This window comes from Pezoporus occidentalis, unplaced genomic scaffold, assembly GCF_034315485.1.
Source record: "Pezoporus occidentalis ecotype Australia unplaced genomic scaffold, CSIRO_AGI_Poc_V1 ctg10, whole genome shotgun sequence".
NCBI classification, from domain to species: domain Eukaryota; kingdom Metazoa; phylum Chordata; class Aves; order Psittaciformes; family Psittacidae; genus Pezoporus; species Pezoporus occidentalis.
The window spans coordinates 6,876,549-6,890,080 of record NW_026912779.1 but is presented as its reverse complement, the minus strand read 5'-3'; the positions used below and the strand labels follow the sequence as shown (position 1 = coordinate 6,890,080).

General features: G+C 44.2%; 1 long non-coding RNA gene across 1 annotated transcript; it reads right to left on the bottom strand.

Moving 5' to 3' along the window:
• Positions 1–10,823: 10,823 nt before the first annotated feature.
• On the bottom strand, positions 10,824–11,913 carry LOC134158195 (uncharacterized). Its single transcript, XR_009962642.1, has 3 exons — positions 11,805–11,913; positions 11,132–11,246; positions 10,824–11,014 (listed from the first exon to the last, which is right to left on the bottom strand). It is a non-coding gene; the product is annotated as an uncharacterized LOC134158195 (long non-coding RNA).
• Positions 11,914–13,532: the final 1,619 nt, after the last annotated feature.

The window sequence follows — 13,532 nt, the reverse complement described above, 5'->3', positions numbered from 1 at the left end:
CATACTCAGTTTAAGCCTCTCCTGGTGCAACTTGAGGCCATTTCCTCTCATCCTATTGCTTGTTACTTGGGAGAAGAGATTGACCCCCACCTTGCTACAACCTCCTTTCAGGTAGCTGTAGAGACCAAAGAGGTCTTCCCTAAGCCTCCTTTCCTCCAGGCTGAAGCTGCTCCCCATAAGACTTACAAATCCTCATGGTAGAGTCCAAACCCCTGCAAGACCTTTAGGCAATGCTGTAATGACTTTTATGGAACCAACAGTGCAGATTTCTATGTGTTGTGTGTGCACTCAATTTAAAAGAGAAAAGATAAACCAGAGACATTTCAGTGGCACGGAGCCTGTGTATACCCACACTGCAAGCAGCATCGGTTATGCTGACAGGCCCACCCCAGAACAAAGGCAGCCACACGCAGGGAAGTGAGCCCTTCTTCCAGGAATATCAGGCAGTGCAGGATATCGAGTCCTAAGAAAACACTATGTTCCCCCAAATCAGTTCCACGTGTAGGGAAAGATTATTTGCCACAGCTTCTTTCCAAGGATTATGTAAGAGAGAAACAGTAATAAAGATGTGCAAGAGGGAACATTTGTTCTCATGCCGCGAACAACATCAAAACTCAGGCGGCCAGGGGTGTCCACACCATCTGATGACTCAGACACAGCAGCACAGAGGGAGCCACTAGCCACGTTCAGCAATGCACTTCCCCTTCCTTGAGAGCAATCATAATGAGGTTTTTGTCCTAAAAGGAAAACATGCAAATGAAAACCAAACTGAGAAATACCATAGAAATGACTGTTGGATCTGAAGGTACCACTGTGCATCTTCCTGATCCCTCATCTGGTGCTTGATTTGCCTACATAAGCAAAGCACCATACAGATGTGTCAGGAAAAGTGAGTTGTTCCATGATTATAAATGGCCAGTGCCTCTGCATCAATGCAAACTCTGTTCTGATTATGACCTGCTTACTCCTCTGTGTGTCAAGATCAACCAAGGTCAAAACACCAGATTAGAACCATAAATGGTTTGGGTCGGAAGGGACTTGAAAGCTCATCTGGTTCCAAACCCCCTTCATTGGCAGGGACACCTTCCACTAGAGCAGGTTGCTCAGAACCCCATCCAACCCCATCCAACCTGGTATCTGGTGAAGATTCCTATGGACTATTGCTGATGTGGTTGTTTCATGTGTGCCTGCCAGCAGTAGGCTGCTGGGGAAGGGTAAGCAACAAGCACAAAGCTTTGGGGACAAGGGGTATTTCAGGGCACATCAATCTTGCCAGCCAGGATCTCCAGGGAGAAGCCAAGCTACTTCTGACCCAGGAGAAATCCTTGCTGGGGAGAAACCAGCTTCTTATCTTCTTTGCCCCTGTTTTTGAACCTTGGTCCAACACTCCTATGCAAAGCAAAGGAAGTACCTACCAGTTGTCCTTGTGGAAGGCAAGACTCACCCTACCCCTGCTCTGCTGCAACCAGCAGAGATCAACTGAAACAGGGTCCAACCAAACCTACCTTAACTGCTCTGTGAGCCATGTAGGACAAGGAAGAAGGGAGGATATCTGTTGGCCTACAGCAGGATGTACTGCTGCTTGTACCTGCTCCTGTATCCCAAGGCAGACTTTGTCTTGGGGATAATGACCACCAGCTCATCAGCTGAGATACTTCTGATGGCATATTGCCAAGGGACAATCTTCTCAATATTCTTTCACTGAGAATATACAATGCTTTCATCTTAAAACTGCAGAGCATTTTATAAAAAGAAATTAGATTTCCAAACACCCCTAAATGCAATAAAGTATTATTAAATCAGCTTTCAAAGCCCTTATTGTGCTGGTTTTGGCTGGAGGTAGAGTTAATTTTCTCCATAGTAGCTGGTACATGGCTGTGTTTGGGATTTGTGCTGGAAGCACTGTTGGTAACACGGGGATATTTTAGTTACTGCTGAGCACTGCTTACACACAGCCAAGGCCTTTCCTGCCTCTCACCCACCCCACCAGTGAGCAGGCTCAGGGTGCACAAGGAGTTGGGAAGGGACATGGCTGGGACAACTGATCCCAACTATCCCAAAGGATATCCCAGACCATACAGCATCATGCTCGGCAATAAAAAGCTAGGGGAAAAAGAAAGAAGGGAGAAAAATTTGGAGTAATGGTATTTGTCTTCCCAAGTCACCATTACTTGTGATGGAGCCCTGCTGTCCTGGGGATGGCTGAACACCTGCCTGCCCATGGGAAGTGGTGAATGAATTCCTTGCTTTGCTTTGCTGGTGTGTGCAGCTTTTGCTTTACCTGTTAAATTGTCTTGATCTCAACCCATGAGTTTTCTCACTTTCACTCAATTCTCTCCCCCATCCCACTGGGGGTGAGTGAGTAAGCGACTGCATGGGGCTTAGTTGCCGAGAAGGGTTAAACCATGACACCTTATGCCTGACAACTGAGCAGTTTCCATATATTTGATCACATCAGTTATGCTTCATTAGTGAGTCTCTAAACATCCAATGCAAAAAAACAGTAGAGAAAATGCATTTGATTCCGTTATTGCCTTTGAAGAGTGTGTCATCCATTACTGTGTTATGGGTAAAATGCTTTCTCTAACACGATTCCTGTGGAAATTGAAGCCAGAGGTTTGATTTTCATTCTGAATCATCAGTCTCATGAGACATTGTTCTGTTAGTTTGCAACTAAAGATTATAATAAACTAGAGGTAAAATGAAACATTTCTCCTATCTGACCCAATGTACGTGTTACTCACGCACACATGCACAAGGGGTTCAAACAACTGTGCAGTCACGTAGTACAGGGAGCTCCCACCACCAAGAGCAGGGCAGAAAGCATTGGTCCATGTGCTTTTCTGGGCTCAAGAGGGTCTTCACGGCATGGCTGAAACAATGGATAGGGATATATAAAATTCACAATTCAACAGACATTCATCTGGGGACTGAATTAGGCTCCTGTGTGAAGCAAAAGGGTGTAAATTGTCTTGAAGTTTCTGGAATGAGGCAAATAGCCTGAAAGAAAAAGTTGAAATCAGCTCCAAATGAGGGCAAGAAGAGTGGGGGTAAGGAGCAAATGAAGACAGGGGAGTTTAACAAAACAGAAGTAGAAAAGGCTGTTTGAACAAAATGGTTTGTTTGACCCAGAAGGAAGTGGCTTCACTGTAGCTTTTTAAAAGAAATTCAACCTAGGCCCATCTCTAAATAAATACTGCTTCAATGAGAAACGTTTTAAATGTTCTGCCTTAAAAATGTCGGAATGGAATTTTTCAAATTTCCAAGAATTTTTTACTCCCTTTAAAATAGCTTGAAGACTTGGATGTGAATTCCAGATTGGCATCAGTGCGCTCCAAAAGGCTTTTCATGTAAAAGGGTAAAAACAATTATTCCAGCTTGATCTTTTCACTTGCTCTGATCCAAAATGTCCGAATCACGCTACTACTGTACTGCAGCAGAAGTTCCCATTACATCCTCACTGCAGGAATTGTATCATATCCATTTTCCACACTCACTGTCTGCCTTACTGTCATGGTTTAACCCCAGCCGGCAGATAAGCACCATGCAGTCGCTCACTCGCGCCATTCCTCCCCAGTGGGATGTGGAGGAGAACTGGAGAAAGGTAAAACCTGTGGGCTAAGGTAAGAACAGTTTAATAATTGATGTAAAATACAATATACTACTACTATTACTAGTAATGAAAAGGGAGATAACAGGAAGAGAGAGAGAGAGGAATACAGCCTAAGACAGACAAGTGATTCACAATACAGTTGCTGACTGATACCCAGCCTCTCCCTGAGCAGTGATTAGTGGCTCCCAGCTAACTCCCCCCAGTTTCTATACTGGGCATGATGTGCTGTGGTATGGAATACCCCTTTGGCTAGTTTGGGGCAGGTGTCCTGTCTCGGCTCCCTCCCAGCTTCTTGTGCTCCTCCTCACTGGCAGAGCATGAGACTGAAAAGTCTTTGATCAGGGTAAGTGCTAGTGAGCAGCAACTAAACCATTGGTGTGTTATCAGCATTGTTCTCAGACTAAAGCCAAAACCCAGCACGGCATCAGCTACTAGGAAGAAAATGAACTCTATCCCAGCCAAAACCAGGACATGCACACATCTGGGCAGGGTCTGCCCAGTACCTAACAGCAGGACACCTTATTCTTCTTTTCCCTTAGGCATTATAGTACTTAGCAAGATAAACATTTTTCAGTGTGATTAGCATGCTAAAAAAGGAGGGCAGTTGTTATTGCAGCATTCATAAGGCTACAAATAAATCCATCTATTGAATAGATGCAAACACAGCCAGTGGAAAACAAACTCTTTTGAGATAATCTTCTTTCTTTTTCTCTACCTGTTTACTAAAAGGTTCTTAAATACAATGAACCATGAATAAAGATCCTTTGGCTTCCCTCCTACACTCCAAGTTATTGTTCTCTTATAGTGGCGTAACTAACAGCTTCTAGTTATGCACAAGACTCCTCAACATTGCTGTTAATTATGGACATTGTATTGCCAGGGTAAAATAAGAATAAAATAACAGATTAGTGCCAGGATAAAATAAGAAGACAATTTACAAGTTAAAGATCAGCCCTACTTGCTGCAGTCACCTCAAAGCCATGCAAGTGTGGTGGTTTAGATCCAACAGTACCAGATTTTGTCAACAGCCTTGAAAGGAACTGAACAGAAAACACCCTGCAAGCTGCAGGTTCACATAATGGCTTTCACCCTTACAGGATGAAGTAGTGTTCAGAAAGGGGAATACAGCTGTGGTGGAGCCCTTCAGCCATAGAGCTATAGCGCAGGACTTCAGCAAGCACAGAACTTTGTAGATACAGATTTGAGGGATGCTCCCAGCCCAGATACCAGCCTTGGAGACAACAGACATGGACACAGCTTCCAAGACTGACCTCGAAGCAAGAGCCTGTGCGTGTGAGCACACAGCAGCTGGCGCAGCACCCCACATCCAGCATGGATGGCGTGGACATGCTTGGGGGCTATTTCTACAGGTTGTGGGACAAGAGCTGGTACTCACTGACCCGAGATCATTCACAAAGAGCAGAGATGAGACACACAAAGTGGGCTGCTTTGGGGAGTGCTTAGGACTCAGCCCTTACGCTAACAAGTCAATGCTTTCCCCTGATCAGTTTGCAAAGCCAGTTGCTTAACATTGCGTGAAACCAGCAGCATAGCACTCATCTGATGTCCAGTTTCTCCTGGTCTAGTTCTCAAACCAGGAGGCACTACTCCTACTGTTCTTCCCTACTACCAGCAAATAGTGTTTTATAAGAACAATCCACCCCTAAGCCAGAAGAATAATGTTTCCCTGAATTACTGTAATTGAAATGTAAACATCTGTATGTCGCAGCCCCACCATGTATCTTGCACAAACCTCCCTCACTGGTATTCCATGGTGAATTCCATACAATCACATCAGGAATTTTACAAAACACTGTCAGCCATGCTTGAAGCTGCCAAATATCCTTGAGACGTTTCTCTCTCTTGATAATAATACTGTGCACGACAGCCACAAACAGGTAATTATTACTTTCTGTGATGGTGTGAAGTTTACTGCATAAATGGGGTGGAATGAAACAGCAGTTGCTTGGTTCACTTTCAGTATATAGAATACACACTGAAATATATAATCAGAATATATTTAAATCTGAATTTCATACGTTCTGCACCATTACGTCCTCCTAGGGCTGGCAACATCTGGAATCCAATGAAATGCTGAACCAGCATTACATTGCCCAGCTGGCTGATGGCATCAGCACTCCTCAGAGTGGAGGGTCTTTAAAATGAGTAGTTTTGCAGCAGCAAATAGTCCCAAGTAGTGACTCCCCCCCAAAACCACAGTCTGGGATGCCCAATCCTTCAGCTCACCTCTAAGCAATGTATTTTCTTCTGCAGTATTTCTATTACTTCAAAACTGGAGTTCAAACCTAACATTTAGTTTGGGATGGAGGGAAACTAAATTAAAGCAGAGGTAGATTTTTAAATAAAAGCATATTTCACTTCAATGGCAATGGAAAACTTCAGTCTGAAAATGTTAACATGAAATGCTGCTTTGGTTTTGTTATTTCCCCAAGCAAAGCAATATACAGAAATCCATCCAAAAAGCTTAGGTGTTCCCATTGCTCTGAAATTACTGTTGTGAACTGAGGCAAGAAAAAACAAATTCCAGCTGTTCTTTGGCAGTAATATAGCAAAGGACACCATACAGAGCAGTGTGTGCCCAGGAATCACTTAGGGCACCATATCAGAGTGAGTGGGACAAATGGTGACCATTGGATTTTGCCTTTCTGGTCTTCTCGCAGGTCACCATCTGGGCGCAATCAGAGGGAGCAGAGATTTCCAAGGCCTTTCCCACTCTTATGTCTCCAGTACCCAGAGACATCTGACCCTGTGATTCCCATATTCACTTGATTGCATGGCTGCTCACTCCTGGGAGGTGATTTGCTGGTGTTATTACATTTAGTTATGGGATTAACATATCTGAACGTGGCTGCTTGTGGTTCCAGACGTTAGTAGTTTGGGGTTATGTTCTACAAATAGCTGTGGCTTGGAGCCCTATATGCTGTCGTCATTTGGGTTATGACTTTTGTTAGCACACAGTCATTACTCAGCTCTCATGAAACTATATAAGAGAAAGATCATGTCAGTAAAGCTGATAAGAAATTAGACCCTCTCATGTTCAAAGACAGCTGATACCTTGTTCCAGGCATGGTTGAATAGGGCTGACAGCAGAATAAGAAGTTATTTGCCTTAACCAAATTCACTTTATAGGAATAAGTATAACTCACAGAGAAGAAAATGCATGTGTAGCAGATTGATCCAAGTAACCATGAAGCTAGATGGCTGGCAAACACTTATCTGAACAGCTTATCCTCACACTGTTTCCATTACTCTCACTGGGTAGGCAAGAAATACCACGAAACAACATGTTCTCTGGGAAAGCCTTAAGGTCCTAACCCATATGTCAGGAGCAATCATATAGATGTAGGGTTGGCTGCCATTCAGCAAATGTTGATCCTTGTTCAAAGTGGCTGCTTTGGTTGCTCTTTGACTTTTTTGAAACACATTATACAAATAGAGAAGGAGGGTAACTGGCTCCAATAATGGAGCAATCACAGCAAAAGCAGAAATACTGTTATTTAAGATGTTAAATTTTGGCAACATTTGCATGAACGTTAATTTTTGAAGAAAACTATAAAGTATTATTTTTGCCCCCAAAATTCAGTGCCGCTTAACACCATTCTGTCTGGCAGAAGCAGGGTAGGAAGGCAGAGATGCACCCACATCATTATTGTTCATTTTCCTGTTCTCACATGCATAAAGCAGATTATAACCCAGCATACTTGAACCCCAGTAAAGAGATTCACATCGCATCCCTCGCTTTTCCTTACATAGTGCATTCTGAGAACCAAATGACAGATTATAAACTCACCCCAGGGTTCCTGAGCTATTCCATGGTGCCTAGGGAAAGTGTGTGAATTCTTCTTACACCTCCTTCAACACCACATTCTCCGTTGTCACTAATAACACGAGCAATGGACTGAAGCTGACCTTCACAGTGGTTGGAGCAAACTGTGATTCCCATACTGCTTGGGTGATGGTGTGGTCCAATGCCTTTAAGTGCAGTTTATCCTTGTGCTACTTGTGAGTCTGAGTTCCATGTCAAGCATTCACACCTCCTTTTTTTTAAATCAAATAAAGCAGGTTGAAACGTTCAGAAAATAAAATACTCTTTTTAGAGGGTTTTGGGATTTGTGAAAACACTGCTTAACTGCTTGGGGGTTTCTGTCCCTGCACATTTAGTCTCCTCATCACCTACGCTTGCCTGGAAGAAGGTGGCTGAAACAAAGACGGAAAAGAAAAGCCAGGTTGGATGAGGCTTTGAGCAACCTACTCTAGTGGAAAGTGTCCCTGCCCATGGCAGGGGGTTGGAACTGAATGAGCTTTAAGGTCTGTTCCAACCCAAACCATCCTAGGATTCTATGAAAACCAAACAAAAAGAGCAAAGAGGTCAAAGTCTCCTCTTCCAGTGCTTTACAAGTGAATATTTTTCAGAAGAGTGAAAACCAATAAATGTAAAGTTATTCTTAATCTCTTCTGGAATAAATCCATTCCTAAAAGTGGAAAGCAAGCCAATTTTGCACCTTAAATCTTTTGCTCGCTCACTTTCATTCCACTTGGAGAACTGCAGTAGGAATTCAAGGTTGCCAGATGCATGAGGCTTTTTTTGGCATTGCTTCTTGTTACAGAATATAAAGCCTAGAAGACCTAGGACTGAGGCTTCCTTTTTTCCCCTTAGTAACTGTATTATGTTGTCATTCAGCCTCACAGCAGGGATGCAAAACTCTCCTTTGAATTACTGGCATGTCAGTAACTCACTTACCACATACTGCTTTCTGAAGGCAAAATACCCTCCAAAACCCATCAAAGTGTACATTTCCTTTGATTTGGACAACATTTCCAGACCCTTATTTCACTGACAAAGTCATTTGTGCAATGAACTCTGACACAAGTATCATTACCTTGGTTCTTGTTTTCTGTATGCTTTTTTACTCACTTTTGTCACCATTGTTGATGACAGCATCCAAATATCTTGGTACATTAGAGCATCTTGGCCACACAGGACTGCTTCTTCTGACCTCCCTCCCTCCAACTTGCTCCCTTCAAAACATCTTTCCATGTGCTACCAGACAAGCCTGGCCAGGTTTTGCTCTGATTGTGAAGCAGCTTGGACTGGAAGATGGGGAGACACAGGGCAAAGTGTGCTCAGAGTGTATTCACCCATCACAGGACTGGAACCATGTCTGTAAATCACAGTCACTTTTAATAAGCTCTTGAAAACTTAAGTCCCAGGCACTCAGTCTTGTGGAAGGAGCTGTACCTCCCACAGCAAAACAGCAATGTCTTTCCCTCTGCCAAGAGGCAAGGAAACAGGATGACTCTCCTCACCGCACTACACAGTGCAAAGAAACCGTACATCTTTTCACACACAGCAACCACACTGAGATTCACACAGACTGGAAGAATGGCTCCACTGTTTCTCCTCTCGTTTATTCTTCAGAGCCTTGTTGTTCAAACTGGTTTGCTTTTGATGTATCTGCATAGATTATACGCAGACAAGCTGCTGACCACAAGGGTATACAAACAGAGTTTGCCAGTTAACCGCTCACACTGCGTTTGTTCCAGATCCACAAAGATTTGCAGCTCCGGAGCTGAACTTGGGGTGAGCAGTTCAAACAAATCCCAGATCCCCAAGCTGAACTCAGTCAAACTGCTCAGTTTCATATCAAAAGCATACATAATTATACACATAAAGGCACAAGGAGCCCTGATGTACACAGAAGGCTGCTGAACTCTAACCGACACCTGGAGATGCTTCTCTTTTGCTTAGATCGGCTTGGAAATTACATGTTTGATTCTTCATTTTTAAATTAACATTAAAAAAAGCAGTGACTGCAGAGTTGCTTTCACAGGGACATTCTGATACCAGCATTTCCTGAAGAACTGCTTTTATTGCTTTTCTGCCACTCAGGGCTATAGTTTGGAAAATGAAAGATGAACCGTTCCAAAAACTAAAATCATCTACGCCGTGCACCACGTAGCACCATTCGCCTACTAACGTTAACTTCTTCCTAAGGAAGCTTTTTAAAGGGAAACAAAGATACTTAACAGTGTTTTCCCATGAAACCTGCTGTGCAGCCACAGACCTGAGCTTCTAATTTATTGCAGACCTCAAACCATGCTGGGGTCCAAACTAGCATCTAAAATGCTGCTGAAAACTCTTTTTGCAGCCTGATTTTGAACACAAATCATGAGGTCCTTCTGAAAGCACTGCACTGAATCTGTAACTCCAAAACTATGGACAAAAGGAAGTAACTTCTGGACTTTGTATGTACTCCAACTTATGAAATAAATATTTTGCTACCCTGAGGGTGAAGTAATTTTCCTTACATCCAGTATCTATTTCTTTTGAAGGAAGCAGGTTGTAAAACATTCTGGCTGCAGGGGAAGAGAAAGATGTGTAGGTCCACAGCTGCTTTACTGCTGCCCTGCTGCCTCTGCAGCACTTGGCAGCCTTTGGGAGGGCAAGCCTTCTTTTACTGGGTTTGGTCCAGTTTCCTGTTAGTGATAGGAATAGTGCTCAGAGGTGAAATGACACGAGAGGCTCAGCGCAGTTTAGGGTGTCCTTGGGTGAATATTTCTTTGCTGTGTAAGGAGGGGCAATAGACATTTTTGTTACAGTTGTCACATCAATAAATGTGGGGTGGTGGATGATCCTCAGAATAAAAGCACCCTGAACTCACCTGTGTGACTTGGAGAGAGCTACCCAAGCCCCTCATCAGGAAAGACACAGGAGCCTCTGAATACAGCACCCAACCCAGAGTCAAGCCCAGTCCTATTCCAGCGCAGCCTAAGGAACACATACCTTCAGGAACTGAGCTGCCACATATGCCAAATGCTGAGCTGTGACAACAATGAGGTGCTTGGGAGAAGACATATGACAAACCTTAGAGCCAGAAACAACAATGAAGTTGTGCAGGCATTGGTCAACATAAATTCTGCATGTCTGAGCTGTTAAACAACTATAGTCCTGCTATTCCATGGTGCTGAGCAGAGCCAGCACCTGACCTGCAGGGCTACCCAGCTCCCCAGCAAATCCACTGATAAAAGCAGAGGAGCAGCCTTTGCTAACTGCATGCATTAGTGAAAGAGGCGGTATTACATTAGTTTTGGTGGGTTTTAGTAAAGGTATGAAGTCAGATTTTCTCATCTACAGCCTAGGGATCACATAGGACACCCAAAGCAGCAAAATAGCAACTTTTACCTTTAACTTACTGTCCAAAACACAGTCTGGAAAGGAGGAGAGTCCCCCAAAACAGACCTCTCAGCAAAATCTCAGCAGCTGCTGTTTGCAGAAACTTTGTGTTGGGGTTACTGACCTCAGCCAGTAACAAACCCACCAAGCCAGGTGCCCAGCCAGCTGTGACTGGAGATGCTGCACAGCTTTTCCCACCAGGCTTTCTAATTAAAATCAGAAGAAAAAGAAGACTGATTCAGCAAAAGCAGAGTATCACAGATGAGACACATATCATGCACAAGAGATGCTAAGCACATGCTTGTGCTGCTGGCTCCACACACCTCTGAGCTTGCCATGCTGCTGCAGGCCTGTTCCAGCTTGTGGGGCTGATGTTGTGATATAAGCTCCTCAAGTGATTTGGCTATTAGGTTAATCTCTGGGCCTCAGTTTGCCCACCTGTGAAAAAGAGGTAACATTTCTCCCATAAGGGCTATGAAGAAACAAGTGGGAAAGGAGAACATGTGCTCAACTGCAATAACACAGCCAACCCTAAAATGTTCAGGCAAAATCCCTGCTGTGCCTGTCCTGCAATCTGGACCTGGGAGGGCTTATCCATAAATGATGGGAGCCTAATGAAGCCAGGCAGCCACCCCTGCTCCTGAGGCTTTGCACTGGCAGCCACAATGAGACGTTCAGTGGCATCTCCTGTCAGTCATGAACTGTAGCAGATACTCTCCAGGATTTATTCTGCTAATTGCTCCCTCTTCTCTTAGCAAGCCAAAGCACTAATTAAACTTTGTGATCCCCTCTGAACAGCCTGAGGTCCTGCCTGGCTAGCATGGACAGCCGAGCATCACTCAGGTTAGTGGTCCCATTCCCACCGTGCTCCTCACAGAGAGGCCTGAGCTACTTGTGAATCAGCCACTGAACCATCCCACTGAGCACAGTGGCTGTTTAAAGGCCAAGGGTTTGCTATAAAAGGCTGCCCGATGGGGTCTGCCATGGCTGAGTTACCTCCTGCCCCCGTGCCTGAGGGCTGCATGTGGCTCTCCCTGTATTTATACGATTCCTGTCTTCTCCACAGCCTTTCCAGAAGCTTGTTTGGCTGTATGGAGAATGCATCTCTTCTGAAGGGCACTCAGGTGAGATGCTTTGGGGCAAATGTGAAAGCATTGAGGGGGTATCTGATAGGAGAAAATCAAACTCCCACTGCAGAGGGATCATAACTGATGTTGGGATTTCAAGAGAGACCAATTCAGCCTTCATATATGCATACTTCAAGGGACAGAAGGTATTGGTAATGTGCATTAGCCATGACTCTAAACCAGGCCCATAGTGGCATCTCTCCCTCCATCCCTCTCCCCAGTGTCTGAAGCCCAAACTCCATCCCCAGCTGGATGGGGTTTAACGCAGTGCTGCTGCAATCTGCTGAAACACTGAATTACGGCTGCATAAAGCCTGGGGTCTGCTGAGCCAGGCCCTGCAAACTCACATTTTTCTCTTTCAATATGTGGAAGAAAATGGGTTAGGCATTGCCTTCTCTAAAATGAGTAGACATATTAATGCCTTCAGTATATGGTGAACAAAAGAGGCTAAAATTGAAGGTCTGCCAGGTTTTCTCATTAAAACTGTATAGTTGGAGCTTTATTTTTCAGCTGCAAATAGCTGTAGGCTGGAACTTGGCAATATGAGCTCCGACAAAAAGTGCATTTTCATTTTCTGAACCCTTTTTTTTGGTGCCTATTTTTATATTATGCACATATAAAGAAACAGTGGTCTGCTGGTAGAGATGCTTTTGCCTTCCTTATGTTATAAAGAGCCGACAGCCTGTATTTAAAGGTGAACTCTCTTAGTAGCGCAGGCTTGTGGCTGACCCCTTGATGATTTTAACATAGCTTTAGGAGTGTGAAAATAGAGCTATGGGCTAAACCTACACTGTCGATGGAAAAGAGCAATGAATTCCTCCTCAGTGTGATACATACACACAGTGGCTAGATACGGCGTATTCTTCTCTCCGATTTCACAGTGCCGTCTTTGTTAAACTGACAAGCTGTTATGTGGAAATAAACACACCCAGCACAGCCTGGGTCTGTCCAGGGCACTGAAATTCCCAATGGGAATCTCGGCTGTTTGCTGGTACCTGCAAAAATCTGACATGTGAAATGGTGGGTGGGAGATAAGTGTGGAAAATAAAAGGCTTACGGCAGAAAGCGCTAAGGTGAATCATGTTATGGACTTTGTTGTTACTCTTACCCTAGACCATCTCTATCTCTCCCTCAGAACTGGATTTGGGCCTGACCATGAATAGCTCCTCACTCTCCTGTATCATCCATATATATTTTCCCTCCTCCCTTTCACTGGCAGAGGGGATTCTTTGATGCTTCTTCCCCTATGGAGTCTGTTTTCCAGTTGCCATGGCCATGAACAGCCAGAGAAGCAGGGTTCCCAGGAACCAGAGAAAAACGCGGTCGGTGATAGCTTAGCACAGTGTTTCAAAGGAATAAATCAATTGTTCTGACTAATAGATCACACAGGCTCGGACTTCGAGTTCAGATCTCAGGCTTTCAAGCCTGGCTGCAAACAGTTGGAATCTGGTAAAAGGATAGATTTTCCTCCAAGATTACCTCAGTGTGTCCAGGCTGGTGACAAAACTGCAGTCAATTTCAGTTCGTCATGCTCAAAACCAAAGCGCCACAAAAGATATTTCAGCAGACCTTGGCCTTTTCCTGACGATTCCTTTGA